The 18,381-nt window shown below is 28.4% G+C and overlaps 1 pseudogene; it reads right to left on the reverse strand.

Annotated features, from left to right (window-relative positions):
* Nucleotides 1-8: 8 nt before the first annotated feature.
* LOC129300486 (chlorophyll synthase, chloroplastic-like) lies at nt 9-3,957 on the reverse strand (annotated as a pseudogene).
* Between the last annotated feature and the right edge of the window lie 14,424 nt (nt 3,958-18,381).

Here is an 18,381-nt window from a genome sequence, read left to right on the forward strand (position 1 = left end):
ATGAAGCCCTAAAGCCGTATCCCTTTCATGCTTTTGAAGTCCTCGACAATGTCAATGCCCAACAAACAATGTGACAGAGCAACAATTTATTGACCAGTCAAGATACATCAGAGATAGAATCATAGCTAACAAATGCCATGTTGCATATACTACTACATCCTCCTGATATGCTGTATAAGAGGGTGAGAACAAAAGCATTAAGTGTAGAGTCCCAAATAAAGCCTGACCGGTCCACCTGTCAACAAGACATTGATCAAAGATCAAACAGCTTACAGAACACAGCGCAAATGTAAAAGAAAAAAGGGCAAAAAAAAAAGACCTCAAAAATAGATTAATAAAATCAGGGTATAAGACCTATTTGTTCCTAAATGAATGAAATATGATCTGATTACTCTGTTAACTTATAATTGCCATCATCTCATTCTTAATGCAAATAGTATCCAGGAAAAAAATGATATCTAAAATATATCTTGCTAAAACCCTCATTCTTTCGCCCATAGTTGAATCTGGAGAATAAAGCTTAACACCAATCATATTCAGCAACTCATTTATCTAAAAAGATAAGCCAGTTTGAATGACTAGTAATCGATTTTACATCAGCAAACAATTCTATAGCTATTAGTATTAAGTATCAAGGCTGAAGGTATGACACACATAGAAAACTGATGTATCTAGCTCCAAGGACGAAGTTTCCAATCCACCCATTTTGTTTTAGCTGCAAAAACATAAAGAACTTCAGTCAATGATCAGACAAATGCAGAGTAGAAAACAGAGAGAAAAGAGAAAGAAGGAATTTTTGCTTTAAAAAAATACCTTTAAAGGAGGAGCAGAATATATAAATGACAGCAGGGATCCACCGACAGCAAGGTAGAAAACTATAGGGGAACTATGCCCTGCCCTATTAAAAATACAATTTTAGACTTGCAGGAGAAGAGGTTGAGCATAGGACTATCGTGTATAGTACACAACACTCACCCATATGTCCAATATACCAGCCAAGGCAAGACCCCCAGCTAGCAACACCCATATTTGAGTGATAACCTGCAGAATTTTGGTAAACAATTATTTAAAGAGTCATCATTATGAATGATAATAATAAGTCTGAGTTTTACAACATACCTCGTTTTCACATATAGCCCCTGAAGGAATTGGTCGATATGGTTCACTAACTGCATCAATCTCTTGGTCATACCATCGTTTAGAGTCTAAAACATTAAGCAGGCATACAATTCAAGGTTTTTTTTCACTTTGAAACCCTCATCCAACAGCAGATGATAAAATTATATACCAAGAAGAATGTTACCTGTGTATAACCAGTAAGAAATGGGCCAGACATCATCATGCACAAAAATGATTTGGCAACATCTTCAGATTCCAGTGGAAATGTCCTACCAAGTGAACAATGCGCCTCAGAACATTGAAATTTGTATCAGATACATTAGTGCATTTATAGAGGTGGAAGTATAAAATAGAGAAGTCTGTAGAATGTTCGTAAAGAACTGATGTCATAAAATATAATTATGAAACAATATAAAATGACATGATAGATGTAGCACAAAAGGCAAGAAAATGTGCTAAATATACAACAAAAAGTGCAAAAACAATCTATTTTTAATGCAAGTTTCAAACAGTGGCCCCAAGGGTGTTGCCCTTGTGTAATATGATGCCCCTTTCTTCTGCTCTATAGTAAACCTCATAAAATTCTAAAAAGGTGCACACATGATGGATGTCCACTTCAGTATGTAAAACCTGGAATATATGGCATCTTCTCTTGATAGATGTTAGCTCTTATCAGTTACTTCAGAACTAAAGATGATAAGCAACAATTTATCATTCTTATGGTTTTACTAATCCTTGTATAAGAACTCTTCGCACAAATAGTGCATTACACCAATGGCCAACAAATTTAATTATGAATAAGGTAAACTGCTAACAATCACATTACATTTTAAAATTTTTCAAAAGTACATAGGATTAGACTATCACAATAAAATATGGGGCCAGAATTTTTTTGGGCCAGGCATATTTCTGTTTTGATACAGTGCTAAAATAGAATACCGGAAGCAGCAGCACCACAGACTACTCCCCAAACCAATATAGGCCAACTGACAGGCTTTTTAAGTTGAAGATGAATTTTCCATTTGTCCTGCACAATATATTAGAGAAAGGATTATAAGTATGTATATTTAGCACTATCTTAAAATTTAGTCAATTGTATGTACTATTAATTATTAAAATTTAGCATGTTCTAACAGAATTGCATTATTTTTCATCAAATCATGATCAAATTTGGTAGCTTTTATTAGAGATAAAGAAGTCAAAGAAGTCCCACATCTAAAAATTTAAAGATAGATTGAGAAATATAAGGTTTAGAGTGTGTATAACCAAATGGCTTAAGCTATATTGGTGAAGTATACTACCATCAAGCATATCTAACATAAAGAGTTTAACATGATGTTATAAGCCATTCGTTCAAGACCAAAAAAAAAAAACTGAGAAAAAGAGGAAAGAAAAAAGGAATGAAAGATCCAAAAGTAGAACAAGAGATTAAAAAGAAAACGAGAGAAGAAGATAAAGAAGAAAAAGAAAAACTGAGAAAAAGAGGAAAGAAAAAAGGAATGAAAGATCCAAAAGTAGAATAAGAGATTAAAAAGAAAACGAAAGAAAAGAAGATAAAGAAGAAAAAGAAATTAAATAGATCTGAGAGCCTTCAAGACTAAAAATGAAAAGTATAAGCTCGAGCAAAAAGAAGAAGAAAATGAACAAAAAAACTGAGAATAAAAAAGAAAAAAATAATAAGAGGATATTAGAGATAAAGAAGTTAAAGAAGTCCCACACTTAAAAATTAAAAATAGATTAAGAATATATAAAATTTAAATTGTGTCTAATCAAACAACTTAAATTATTTTGGTGAAGTATACTACTCTCAAATATGCTTTAATATAAAAGAGTTAACAGCTTTCAGTAATATCTGCTGATAAGTGAAGCAATAAACGAGCATGTCATGATCGGCCGCAGTAAACATAAATAAAACAAATCTCATGCCCTATAACAACAAGAACTATTCCTGGCCGGTAAAATAAAATAAAACCCGTTGTACTGCATATCCAGATATTGCCAAACCATGCACTTTAGCATTATAATCTGATCTGATTATAACCATTCCGAATACCTACTATTCAAATTCGAACCACTTTCTCTAATCATGACGAATTTGAAAGAAGCGAAGGGAAAAAGAAGAGGGGAAACTCGACTCACAGTTTCTTGGGGAGCTCCTTTGATACCAAACAGTGGATCGAAACTTGAACCAGTTTTTGCTGGAGCTTTCTCTCGTGGCTAAGATTTAACTGCTCAGAGCCACCAAAAAATTTCAACATCACTGTAAAGGCAAATGCAAAAGCATCATATAAAAAGCTCAAAACACCTTCATTTGCGTCAGTCTCTGAAGCCGTAATCGTTAATCTCCGCCCTGCATGTTCGTATAACCCCTCAAGCAATATCAGAGCCAAAGGAACAACAGACGGCAACAGCTTAAAAATTATAATTGTGGACCGATTTAGGTTCTGAGAGACTAAAACAATGAATACCGCATTGGATAAGAAAATATTATAGAGGGCAAAACAAAGAAAGAATGAGTGTTCTGAGCATTCCATTGTTCACTACTTCACTCTATAAGCAACCAAAAAGTGGTAATATTCGACCTACTAGGGAATGAGAAAGAGATTGGCGCGAGAATAGCCTGAGTGTGAACACGAGGGGTTATGGCGCTCGATAATTTCTGCGGTGAAACGAGGCCATGCTGAGTACGGAAGCCATTATCTTGGAGATATGAGCTTGTGAATCAAGATGCCACGATCAGAGCAGAGATACACTGTGGTTTGTTGTTGTCAAGCAATTTGGCTGAGCTTTGGCAATGGCAACAAGGAACAAGCAAAGGAAATTGAAATTAAAATTGAAATTAAAATTATACTTCATAAATATATGGACATCAATCATCATCCATCAATATATGTATCATATATACAAAACTAGATGACATGGATATTACCTTTGGAAATAATCTGTACGTTCATATATATAATATAATATATACATTCTTGTCTTACTCATTCTCCATAAGCCTAATACAAATTATTTCTCATACTCATGCAATATTTGGAGCCATGGCTTTTTTCCTTCAATAGAGTTGCCTTAAATCCTATGGATATTAATTTTGAAAGTTGACCTATATATTTACATATAGTATAAAATTATAACCAGACTCATTATAGTGCAGCTCATTTTTTGTACTCTTGTGCAATGTTCAGACCCACTACTTTTTCTTAAAACATAATTAAGAAATTAAGACAGTGATTAATAGAGTTGTTCTAAATCCTACCGTGTAGCTTAATTTGTAACAAAACTAGAGTTTACTTTAAGGAATCATAAAATGTTTTCAAACAACTGTCATTTAATTATAGAATGGATGAAATTTTTTAGGCCAGAATAGAGGAGAAAAAATGAAAGAGGAGCCTATATATACTCATAAATTGATTATTGAGTTATTGGCATGCAGGTGCATTAAAAAATTTGTTGGAAAGAGTTTGTTGTCTGTATAGTTCTACTTGATTCAGTTTAAATTCTTAGGATTTGGTATTAATTTTTTGATTGATTTAATAAAAGATTTTGATTAACCAGTCATGCTTAAGATTATCTCTTCATTTTAGAAAGGGAGAATGACAATTAACTTCAGTAAGAATAAATTAGTGACAGTTACGCAATAAATTTTCTTAAAAAATAAGCTACAATATTAATTCTAATAATTTTAAGTTCTAAATATGATTTTCAGTTTGCAACTGAGATTCCTATTTACAGCTGTTTAAATAAATATTTAGGTTAAAATGTATAACAACTCTTTTGAACTTTGAGATAGTTATATATAATCTCCTTTGCCTTAAAAATTTAAAATTAATCCCCTAATCTTTAATTTTATTTTGCAAAATCACTTATTGTTAGTTATGTTATTTTTTTATGAGGGTTAAAATGTCATTCAACTAAAATATGTTATTAAACAAAATATATATTATTATATAACTATTTATAATAATTTTTTATATTTTTTGGATAGTTGAGGCATTGATAGTAGCAAAATAATTGCTATTATTACCATATTAAATTTTAAATATTTACTTTGTGTTAGTTTTTCATATTTTTTTGTTATCAATGGTGTATAGTTTTCTAGTATTAAAAGCTAAATTAATTTAATAGAAATATTTAAATTTTAAATATTTTAAATATGTGCATTGCATTAATCTACATGAAAATATAAATAAAAATTTATTTTTTAAATAACAAAATCATGCACCATTGATAACAAAAAAATGGATAAAAAAATATAATATAAATATTTTAAAATTTTATATCGTGATAATATATTTTTTTTTGGTTATCAATACCTCAACTATCCAAAAAATAAAAAAATTTATTATAAATAGTTATACAATATAATATTTTTGTTTAATATATATTTTTTAATTGAATGACATTTTAATACTCAAGAAAAAAATAATATAATTACAATAAGGGGTTTTGAAAAATAAAATTAAAGGTGAGGGGCATAATTTTAAATTTTTAAAAGTTAGGAGGGTCATATGTAACCATCTCAAAATTTAGAGAGGTTTTATGTATTTAGCCAAATATTTATAACTTATTTTTTAAAAAAATTGTCAGGATCTAACTATAAAAATTTGATCTTTCATAATCTTATTATCATTTTTTCATTAAAAATTGTTGAATTAGTTGGCAAAAAATGAAATTGATAAATTAATTCTTCGATGTTATGTCCTCCTCCTCCAGCTCAACAACTCCCTGTTCTGTTTTTTTGATGGATAGCAAGAGTTAAGGCTTTTTCTTAATTTGCATGGAAATCTAAACGCAAGAAAGTAAGGAAATGTGATAACGGCGATCTGATCATTTGCCTTGAGGCCCTCTTTTCAATTATGGGCTGGACCGCTGATAAGATATTATATCAAATCAAGAGCAAAGAATTTGAAAATTCACTACAAAATTAAAGATTAAATTGAAAATATGTTTTGAATAAAATGACCATCATGTCCTTTATTAATGCTACATGTTATTTCACTAATGTTACTTGTTAATTCACTACATGTTACCTATTGATAATACCCTCCATATATTCAATCCCAATAACTTATTAAAACACTAACTTTACTTGTTAAGTCAATAATATTATTTGTTAATTTAATAGCAAAAAGTTGTTAATAATACTATCTATATATATTCAATCTTGGTGAACTTTAACTTGTTATCTTACTAACACTACTTGTTAATTCAATAGCAAAACTTGTTAATAATACCATATATATATTCAATTCTAGTGACTTGTTAAAACTTTATTTTAACTTATTATCTTACAATACTATTTGTTAATGCACTGGAGAAACTTGTTAACAGTTCTCTTTATATATTGATCTTGAGGACTTGTCAAAATCTTAACTTATTAATTCACTAATGCTCCTTGTTGAAACCATAAAGGGCATGGTGGTCATTTCTTTTCAAACATATTTCTAATTTAGTCCCTTAGTCATGCAATAAGTATTCATAATTCTTTAGTCTTGATTTGATATAATGTTCTACCGACAGTCCTATAATGAAATTCTCTTAAAGAAAATTATGAGTAGTGAATCTAACGATATGTGATCCTTTAAGGCCATCTTTTCAATTTGTTACAATTTGAGAACCAGAACAATCAATAGGATTGGGTCTAACAGAATGAATTAGCTTCTCACAACGTAATGATTAAGATTCAAGTCTCTATTGGGAGATATGTCTACATTTAATGTATAATTGTGTTTTGAATATGACTACCTCTAATAGGAGGATATCTATGAGAAATCAAAAAAAAAAACTATGAACAATGTTAAAGAGAGATTTTACCAACAAATGTTGATAAGAATTTGGCCCATAACTTACTAAGTTGAGAGATCAAATCGTGCTATTAATATAAAATTTTATTGGTGGATGATTTGTAAGCACTTTTTTAAGCATGGAAGTGTGTTCTGACTTAGTGAGCGCTTAGAACCTAACACATAAACTTTCCTTTACTATCAAATTTGCCTATTCTTTTCTTGTTGCAGGTACCCAGAGGAATGCTAATAGTATATGGAAGATGATTTGGAGGCTACTTGTAGTGGAAAAAGTGAAATTGTTCACATGGCTACTCATGCATAGGAGAGTTCATACCTATGAGTTGAGGTGTAAAAGAGGATTAATAGTTGAGAGTAGCTACCCTTTTGATTATGAAAATCTGGAAGACTCAATACACTTAATGTAAGACTGCTAGAATGCTTAAATAGATGAAAGCAAGTTGTGCGTGAAAACTGTTGGATTGAGTTTAACACTTACGCAAAGGTAGAGTGGATCGTATGGAATTTCAAACATAAGTTAGGCAAAAGAAACACAAGGAAGCTAAACTAGGCTGCTTTATTCAGCTATATATGTTAGGATATATAGGTGGATAGATGTAAGCATGTCTTTGAGGAGGAGGTGCCTTAGGAACATTATTATGCAATTTTCACCCTTTTTCAAGCCTACTCATATTTAGACCTCACTAAAATGGGACCCTCTCTCCCCCTCTCTCTCTTATGCTACCAAGCTCTCAAGCGGGACCTCTAGATGTAGAAGTGATGTGTTTAAACTTGAAGTGGATGGTTCTGATTTGGCTAATGGTGATGTAATTGTGATGGGATCATTTGAGATACACAAGACAACTAGATTTCTAGCTTTAGTGTGAAGTTGATTAATGCTCCTCTTGTTGTCGCTGAACTACTAGCTATTATTAACGGCCTAAATATGGGTTGGGCCAAGGAACTGCAATCTATGGACATTGTTTGTGATTGTATATAAGCTATTTTGTTTGCAATTAAAGGTTGTGAGGAGTCTTATCTGTTCAAGGATATTGTTGATGATGTTCACTTTTTGTACCATAAGGAATGGAGTTTGTCTATCCATTACATTAGTAGACTTCAATTCATTTGCTAACTCTTTGGCTAAGATGTTTCATAGTTTAGAGGTTAATTTTTATAATTTTGATCACTCCCACCTCTTGTGTGAGAGGAACCAAGTGATGAAAGTGATCATTTAGGCAATTCTAACTTGATTTGAGTTATGAAAACATTTTTCTATCCAATAAAAAAGAAGAGGAAGCAAAGAGCGAATTACTATGTATACTTAATTCATCATCCCAAATTTAATATTTTTAACTATTGTAATAAATTAGGCTTTTTTTTGGGTTTTCTAGCACGTTGAATACAATATAAAGCATTAGTTGTTTGATTTATAGCCTGCAAATGATGTATATTACATGTTAAAATAATTAGACAAAAAATTTGAAGGATTTGATGAATATATATATATATATATATATATTTTGCAACCGATGATTTAAAGGCTTAAAAAAAGAAAATTACTGATAAATATTTATAAATTATGGGTTAGCAATGTCATGAAGAATGGACTAGTAAGGAACATGATTCCAATCTCCACCAACTCTGCCTGCCATTCAAGCCATATTTTCAAAATCAAAATTCGCAAAGAGGATTTTCATTGGGATCAATATTCACATCTTCTTGTGCTTTCCTAGAAGCAGTGGTTTTCTTTTTCCTGTGGATTTAGTGAGTAGTTTAAAGCTTTATATTTATTAATTACAGTCATAAAATTTCATAAATCAAACAAAATTGTTAATATATATTTCCATTTAAAGATTCAAAACAATCAAGCTCACCATCAAAACACCACTCATGTATATAGCATGTCTCCTCAAAAAAATTTAAAATTTGATGTTATATGAGTATCATATGACAAATTCTAGCTTAGAGCCTTATATTCATTCATTCAATTAGTGCCTTAAGTGCAGTCATGAAATTTCATAAATAAAACAAAATTATCACTTTACCAAAAAAAAAAATCAATATATATTTTCATATAAAAATTCAAAACAATCTTTCTCACCATCAAAACACCACTCATGTATGTAGCATGTCTTCTCAAAAAAAATTTGAAATTTGAAATTGTATGAGTACCATATGACAAATTCTAACAACTATTTGATTAAATTGAAACAGTTATTATCATGTGTCTCGTAGTATATTCGTCAAGTGAATGGATTTATGGTCCTCATTCTGTCATTCAAATCCGGCAAGAAGATGAAAAATCTTGTGCAACGTAAATAAATAAGAAAAAAGTATATATGTCTTGTCTGCCCGTATGTGTAAAGAGATTCGCAAATTGAAAACTCAAGAGATGGAGAAGGAAGCTGGGAATATGATAATCAAAGCTAAAAGTGGCCAAACTGACGATATTCTCGCCATCAATATCACATCTCTGTCCATTTTAAAATGGTTCGTCAACTTTATTCCAAAGATTAACGATCAGTATTCCATTCAAAAAAGTTTTTGGGCCAAAAATTTTTTTAAAAAAAGTTAAAGCCCACGACTTTTCAATTACAAATGAGAATATTTTGGTTTGATGCGAGCAACCTTAAGCGAATGGTGTTTAATTATTATATCCAAATTTTTAAAAATAAGAAAAGAATAAGAAAACAGCTCGAAGGAAGGTTCTAGGAGCATACATGTGCCACAAGAGCATCTTCCCGTGCATCTAATGAGATTCTTAATCATATGCGAATATTTCAAATTCCCCATAGGATCCATTTAAGGCAAATTACAATTACAGACATAATTTTAAAAAAAACTGCACTAGATTACCTTAAATATTAACTATTCTTGAGGATTAAATAACTATCAAACTTTATAAGTAAGATTTATTATTTGTAATTTTTTTTAAAATTTCTTACAACATTTTATTATTTAAAAGAATTTTGTATTTTTCTTTTTCTTTTATTCCAACATTTTGATATCATGGGAAACCTGAAGGCATTATTACTTTCTACTCAAATTAATCCAAATATTGTGACATGATTATATATTTCAAAATTCAAGTTTAAGATCTTAAATGGGTTGATGTCACTCTATTAACTAGTTGAACCAAGTATTCTTTTATGAGTTTTGTATATTTCTAATCTATACCAATATTTAAAAAAAAATATCAAATAAGTCGATCGTAAGTGCGATTTATTTTTTGAGCTTTTTGTTTGATATATACTGAAGTGACTGGACCCAACGTACAGCATTTAACGAATTTCACAAAACCAGCTTAGATCTTGAATCAACTTAATTAGTTTAAAATTTCTCATCAATAGACAAGACTCCAATTTCCAACTTTCCAGCAAAAAATCCTACCTTTGTTCTGGCAAAAAGCAGTATATGCTTTTGGACCCAGTAATAAGTTGGCGGGAATTTCACGCAGCAATGATGACACTCATTCTATAATTTTGAATTTCCTCCTATTTTTCTGAGAACGCGGCTTTTAATAAGAAAAAATATCAAAGTTTTATTTTTAAAAATAAATTTGAGAAATTTTAAAAAATATCATTTGAAAAGGAGGCTTTAAAAATAATGAGATGTGATTTACGAATAATAATATTGATGAAAATATAAAGATAGACCGAAATATATCATTGTTGAAAAATCTCTAAATAATGAAACTTTTTTTTTTTTATGATTGTGGATTGCGATCAAAGACAAAATTGGTTTCATAAAACTTCGAAACAATAAGAATCTCTTTTGTCGAAATTTCTAAACAGTTTGAAAACAACTCTCCTTTTTGCTGATTTTTAACTCCTGATTTGGTCATTATATTTTTGTCAACAGTTCTTAGTTAAATCCTCATAGTTTTATTTATTTTTAATTTAGGAGCTCAACGTCAAATATCTATCCCTATGGCTTGTATTGTTAAAATAAGCTAATACGCAATATCACACACTAATTGCAATGAGCAGACATGGCTTCTAATTTTCTGTATCATCATATGATAATCGACACGTGGATATATTCATGCATCTGAATTTAATACGGTAACGAGTAAATTTTTTATATTATCAATCTGTTGATAGCATGACTAAAATTTTACATTAATCCCTATTTATTTGTTTATATATATAACATCTACATATTTTTATATAATATAAAATTCATGATCATTTAAAGTTAGCTTACCCATTAAAGAAGAAGCAGAAGTCCACACGTTCTCATGCAAACCAAATTATTATAAGAAATGGTACTATCTATAAATCAAACCACTTAGAATGCAGTTGATCATCCCAAATTTTATGCAAAATACATGTATATAATCTAGTTGAATGAGTATTTTAAGCTTTTTTTAGGTTAAATATAAACTAATATTTTGTTGTGAATGAATGAGAAATCAAACCTAGTCGCTATTCAATGATTTTTTTTTTAATCTTTTCCTTTTTCAACATCCACAACAAATGAAACTAATTAATTAATCACAAATTGGAGGGTTCTGAAATGTGTATTTGCCTAACAGTTAAGTTGGTTTCATCATAAGCATGCTGTAATTTTCAGTGCAATTATACATTAATAATTTACAAATATAAACTATAAAAGGGTGGGTGTATATAATCACAAAATAACTTCATACAAAAAGGCAAATGTCTCATACTATGAAAGATATTTATATTTAATAGCCGGTGTTTTAAATAAAATTGACTCAAATAATATGATATAAATTAAAGCCGGTAATTCAAGCTAAGCCTGACGGGCTAACCCAAATTGGCCCGAAAAATTTTAAGGCCGGGCTTAGAAAAAAGGATGCTTTTTTACGTTCGGGCAGGCCTGAATAGGCCCGAAAAAATTCGGGCCAAGCCCGATCGAGTTCGGGCTTGGCCCGAATACTCGAATAAAAAAATTATATTTTTAAAAAATATATAAAATATAATAAATATTAATTAATTTTTTAAATTTTAGATTATTTTATACTAAAATACCATATATTTGAGTCCTAGACATCATTTAAATATTAAAAAAATATATTTTATATTTTTTATAAAATAATTAATTTCAAAGTGAAAAAATAATTAAAAATAATTTTAAAAATTAAATTCAGGTATTCGGGCCGCCCGAAGTCTGAAGAAATTTGGGCCAGGGTTAACTATTCAGGTTTATCAAGGATACGGGCCTGTTCGGATTTGGGCCTGTTCGGGTCGAGCCCGAATAAGCCTGACCCGCCTGAATTCTCGGCTCTAATACAAATCATAAATAAAAAAAATGTTTCCACATAATTAAACCACTCGCTGTGGTCCAATATCTTTACGGAGTTTTCATAGTTTTTGGGCCAAAGTGAAATATTCATTTCTGCTACCATATATTTTCACTTCATTGAAATCTTATATCACATTTGTTTATAAACTCATGATTTTGTAAATAAAGTTCAAGGCTGTTATTCATTTATTTATGATAATATTCATGACATATCAAATGTCTCTAATTTATTATATTTTAGGGTATGTTCTGTTCAAAGGGAAAGAAGGAGAAGGATTTTAATAAAAAGGAGAGAGGGGAGATAGTTAATGATCCTTTACTTGATTTAATCATAGAGAATGAAAGAAAAGGTGAACTGATAATAAGTTTATGATTTCATTCTTATTAGAATTATTTTTATTCTTTATCTTTTATTAAAAAATTATATTATAATTTATTAACTATATCAATGATATTTTTTGAAGAATCAATATATTAATATTGTAATTTATTAAGGTATATTTAATAAAAAATTTTGTTGGTATTATTAATATGATGAAGGTTTTGTATGTCAAATATTGTTTTCTCTTATATGTTTCTCTTTTTTTTTTTGATAAACTTATCTTTTAATTTTTTTTATATCTAGGGGAAGTTATATTTTTTACTTTGATTCCAATAAAAATATTGAAAATTTATACATAAATAAATTATTTATTTAATTTTATTGGGTAAAAAAACTTATTTTATCATAAGAAAGAAGGAAAAACGACATGAATTTTTAATATCATAGATAAATATATTTTAGAAAATTAAAACATTGTGGATTAATTTAGTCAAATATAATTTTTTATTTCCTCTCCTCTCTGAAAAAACTCCAATTCAAAAGGGAGGGAAGAGGGATGTGTTGGGAGTCTTTTCCTTTTTTTTCCCCCAATTGTTAAGGACAAAAGTGTGTTTTTATTGAAATATTTTTTAAAGAACATTTAATATCTTAAAGTATTTGTTAAAACATTTTTATTTTTTCTAATAAACAGTTTTGGGGATTTAACGGTAGGATGGATGATGCTCCAATTTAATTATTTTAGGAGCAAAAAATGCTTTAACAAATACTTTAAAGTATTGAATATTCTTTAAAAAATGTTTCAAGAATAAAAAATGCGTATCTACCCTTTTATCAACCAAACAAGAGGAGGGAACATACCTTAATATTTCTCTTGGTTTTGTTAATCTTATCTGGAGTAGAAATTATGAAAGATAATAATTTCATCCAACTATTAAATTATCTTTATTGTTTTGAAAATAGGTAATATCAATAAAGGACCACTGAAATAATTTAATATTAAATAAGGACTTAGATGAATTGGATATTTGTCAAAACTTGAACTTTTATTTGTTAATTGTTGGTGTTTACTTATTACAAGTCATTGTCTAAAATTAAATTATTTCAAAGGTCTTTGATTGATATTCTCCCTGTTTTTTAAGTAGAAATAAGATTAAAGTATTTATAAATGACATTAAATTTTGGGAAAATGTAACTATTGGTTTCTAGAGTTTTAATGTGTTTTATTATTTGTCCGGATATTTTTTTGTTGCTTCAAATTTCTGTAATTTATCTCATCTATAATATCAATTCTTTTATTTTTTAAATATAGTTGAGAGAGAGGTGACGTAGTAAGGATGTTAAGTATGCGCCAATTTAAAATTGTCTTGAGTAGTAAGTAAGTGGATGAGAGTTTGAACCATAGCCTATGTATATATATTAATTTAGTTAAAAAAATGTTACCCATTACTCTCTATGAGTTAAAAGGGTTATCATTGCAAACAAAATAAACTAGAGGGTGATCTAGTCCTCAATTATATAGGATTAACATAGTAATAATTCTTGAAGTATTGCAAGAGTTAAATTCAGAGGAGAATATATAAAATAGTTGTTGTTTAAATAAAACAATTAAGAGTTTTGAAAAGATAATTAATATGTGATAAAAAATGCAAATAAATAAAAATGATAAAAAGCGATTAACCAACTAATCAAATAAGTATTAGGGATTAGGATTCACCTACTAAAATGATTTAATTTAATCCAATAAATTATTTTTTCTTTATTTATAGTGACAATCATTATTAAAGTATCCTCATCGCCTCTTAATAAATTATCGTGTATTTATTTAAGGTTGAATAAACCCTTGCTAATCCTATTGACACTTTAAATAAACCATTATGCCACGATCTAAGTAACCCCATATTTTAAATTATCTCTAATTTTGTTATATATGTCTATCTTTCTAAATCTAAGCTAATACTTATTTCATCGAAAAATATAAAGTATTTTTAATCGAATCTTACCCCCCAATATAATAATTATATATTTTTAAGCTAACTCTATCTTTTTATATTTATCCCTATTAAACACTCTATAATAAGTATAAAGTCATTATCAATAGGAGCACTTTTGAAAAAAAAGTAATAATTACACATCAAAAGACTAAAATGTATTACATTTTTTATCATCAAACTTCTCAAAAAAAATGCTTTATATTTTTTAACGAAGGAAGTATTCATCTTTCAATTCTTTGAAAAGCCCACAAATAAATTATATAATGGTCATTCTATATGAAAAGGAATTAGAACAAGAGATATAAATATAAATAGAAATATTAATTTTTCATAAACAAAAAATTATGTTCAACAGAAAAAATAAATAAATCTAAATAAAAGAGAAAAATCTATCTCAATTAGGTTATTTTTGTTTTAATTGAGAGTTTCAAAAAAACTCATAAAATTAAAACTACAATCCTAAATAAAAAATATAAACATAATTTACAGAAAAAAAGGAGAAACCTCCCAGTTTAGAAGAACTTCTTTGAAAGCTTTTGAAATGTTTATTTATAATTAATTCATCGAAAGGACATAGAATTCGCCTAGATCTCACCCAATCTTATTTGATTTGATAATATTTAATTTAAAATATATAAAATATTACATCACAGCTTGACACGCGTTTTGGACTTCACGGCTGCATGATTGGGCTTAGTGGAGATGCTCGCGCGTGGATGATTATCGAGTAAACCTTTCTCCATTTGATCCTGCGTGCGCCCGTGATGATCGAGCTTCTTGGTTGTCTGCACAGTAGAGTCGGTGATAAAGATCAAACTTAAAAGCTCTATTTAAATAAAAATTCTTACTTTAATAATAAATTTTTTTAAAATAATTGAATTTGAGAGTTTGGTTCTAATAAGCCCTATAAAAAAAAACTTAAACCCGAGCAGCCGTTCAAACTCTGTTATATTATTATTATCATTATCTTTGCTGGAGCACTTGTTCGAAGTCAATAACTTATTCACCTAATCCTACACTCATTATATTATTATTAATTTTAATTTATTTTAAAATTAACTTAATATAATTTAATAAATATCCGTAATCCGTGTATAGTATAAAATTTATGATATTTTTTATTTTTCTATAATTATTATGTTTGTATATTTATAAAAAATAAATTATTTTTAATTAAGATTTAAATTTTATTATTAGACTTTTAAATGTGTATTGTTTAATTTCTAAAAAATTATGAAGATTTTAATTTTTTTATTTCAAAATATTTTAATTAATTTATAATGTTTAATTTTATTTTAATTTTTTTAATTTTTGAAAAAAGGCTTGTAGGCTCAACCCTAAACCCTTCATATAAGGGTAGGGATTAAGAAATGAGACTTAAAATAGGAAATTAAGCTTTAGGGCTCAAGCCTAGAGCCGGGAATAAGGGCCGGGCCTGGAAGGCCAGGCTTGAAAATCCTGTTTAAATAAGGGTTCGGGCTTTGAAAATAAATTTTTTTAAAGTAATCGGGCTTGAGAGCTTGGCCCTGATAAGCCCTGTAAAATAGGGCTCGGGCCCAGGCTGCCCTTCAAGCCCTGTTATATTATTTTTATTATTATTTTTGTTAGTAAAACACGTGTTTGAAATCAATGACCTGCTCATCTGATGCTACATACATTATATTATTATTAATTTTAATTTATTCTAAAATTAATTTAATATAATTTAATAAATATCAGTGTATAGTATAAAATTTATGATATTTTTTATTTTTCAATAATTATTATGTTTGTATATTTATAAAAAAAATGAACCATTTTTTAAATGACGATTTAAATTTTATTACTAGACTTTCAATGTATGTTAGTTAATTTCTAAAAAATTATGATGATTTTAACTTTTTTAATTTTAAAATATTTTAATTATTTATAATGTTTAATTTTATTTTAATTTTTTTATTTTTTAAAAAAGGGCTTACAGGCCTGGCCCTGAGTATAAGGGTCGGGCTTGAAAAATGGGGGTCAAAATGAAAAATCGAGCTTTGGGGCCTAGGCCCTAAAGGGCCGAGCCTATAAGGGCCAGGCCCTTAAGGGCTGGGCCCGCCCATATTCCCAGCCCTTAAGAATCAAGCTCGCCCGTATTCCTAACTCTACCACGCACAGAGGCCTTTTATTTTAAGAATATTTGCGACAAGAGAACACTGGAGATTGAGGAACTGTTTGAAATTATTTTTATTTTATTACTTTAAAATTAATATTTTATAAAACATATTTTAAAAATAAAAAAAATAAAAATAAATATTTTTTTATTTTCTTTTATTCTTGACAACAATAATTTCAAAACATTTAAAAGAAATTTTATTTTTTATTATTTAAATTAATATTTTATTTTTTTTAAAACATTTTTAAAAAACACATTATCAAACAATTTTTTTAAAATAATTTTTTATTTTTAATCACATTATATGTTTTTATAAATCTACAATAATAATAATATTTAACAAATATATAATTTATGACTTATAAATATGTTCTTTACATTGAAAATATAGTGTAAATTTTTTTTATAATTTGCAAATAAAATTTTTATTATAGTTTGTAAATTGATGATTTATTAGTATTTATAAAAATATTTTGAATATATATTATTTATTAAACTCATAAAATTTATTGATTGAAATCATAAATATAAATTCATTGAGAAAAATAATATAATTTTATATTTAAATTTTTTTTTCATTGAGAAAGATAACGCACCTAAACAAGAAGATGATTAATAATAAAAATCTAACAAAATAAATTTGCTTGATTGAATTTTTATATTTATTTTATTTATTTATAAATTTTTTAATTGTTAATTTGCTTTAAAATGTGAAATATACATACATACATACATATATATATATATATATATATATATTTGTATTATATAAATTTTAAAATATTAAAAAAATTGTGATAAATTTTTGTGGGCCAGCCCATAGGTTGGCTAGCGCACTAGAAAATGGTTAGGTTTGTGCTAAAAAATTCAACTCAACTTACAAAAAATATTAACTCACATGGGCTAACCTATAAAGAGGTTAATTCATAACTCGTTTGTCCAGTGCTACACATTAATTGGCCTTCATAAGGGTATAAATTATATGTAAATGCAGCTGAAATTCTCATTTATCGGAGGATTTAAAGCACTGTTTTGAAAACCGGACCGGACCGGCCGGACCGTCGACCGGTCTAGTTTTCGGTCTGGTTCAAAGGAAAAAACCGTTTTCAGAGTTGAGCTGGGTTGAGCCGTTTCGAACCGGCGGTCGGATCGGGAACCGGCGGTCGGACCGGGAACCAGATCCGGTTTTCAAAAATCGGACTGTTCAAAAAAAACTTTTTTTATTTTTTATCAAATTTTTTTAAAAAAATGACTAATTTTTTTAATCATTTGATATTATAGTGTATCATATAGCTTGTTAAGTCGTGATAAACTTAAAATATTTAAGTTTTTTAAGTTAAATAGTAATTTCATATGTATTTCTTATATTTAAATTATTATATACATATATAATTTTTTTTAATTTAATTATTACGTCACCGGTTGGACCATTGGTCCAACTGGTTGAACTATGCGAACCGTGAATCGCTGACTTTTCCGGTTCAATGTCCAGTCCGATTCTGAAAACACTGATTTAAAGCAATCAAATAAAAGGACTGCACCAAAGCATATAAAAACTATCGGTTTCCCATAATTTTTCAATGGGAACAAATTTATTAAGATAAACATGAAACTTGAAAGGAACAAAATCACATAGTAATATTTGTTTTGATATTGAGATTTAAGAGCGACAAAAACTGAAATAGAGTGAGAAGTTGCACTTCTTGCCGCCTTCTTGGTTCTCCTATAAATGCCCGAACTTGTCTCGAG

This window comes from Prosopis cineraria, unplaced genomic scaffold (genome assembly GCF_029017545.1).
Source record: "Prosopis cineraria cultivar Desert tree isolate PC_DT_omini unplaced genomic scaffold, ASM2901754v1 PC1615, whole genome shotgun sequence".
Taxonomy (NCBI): domain Eukaryota; kingdom Viridiplantae; phylum Streptophyta; class Magnoliopsida; order Fabales; family Fabaceae; genus Prosopis; species Prosopis cineraria.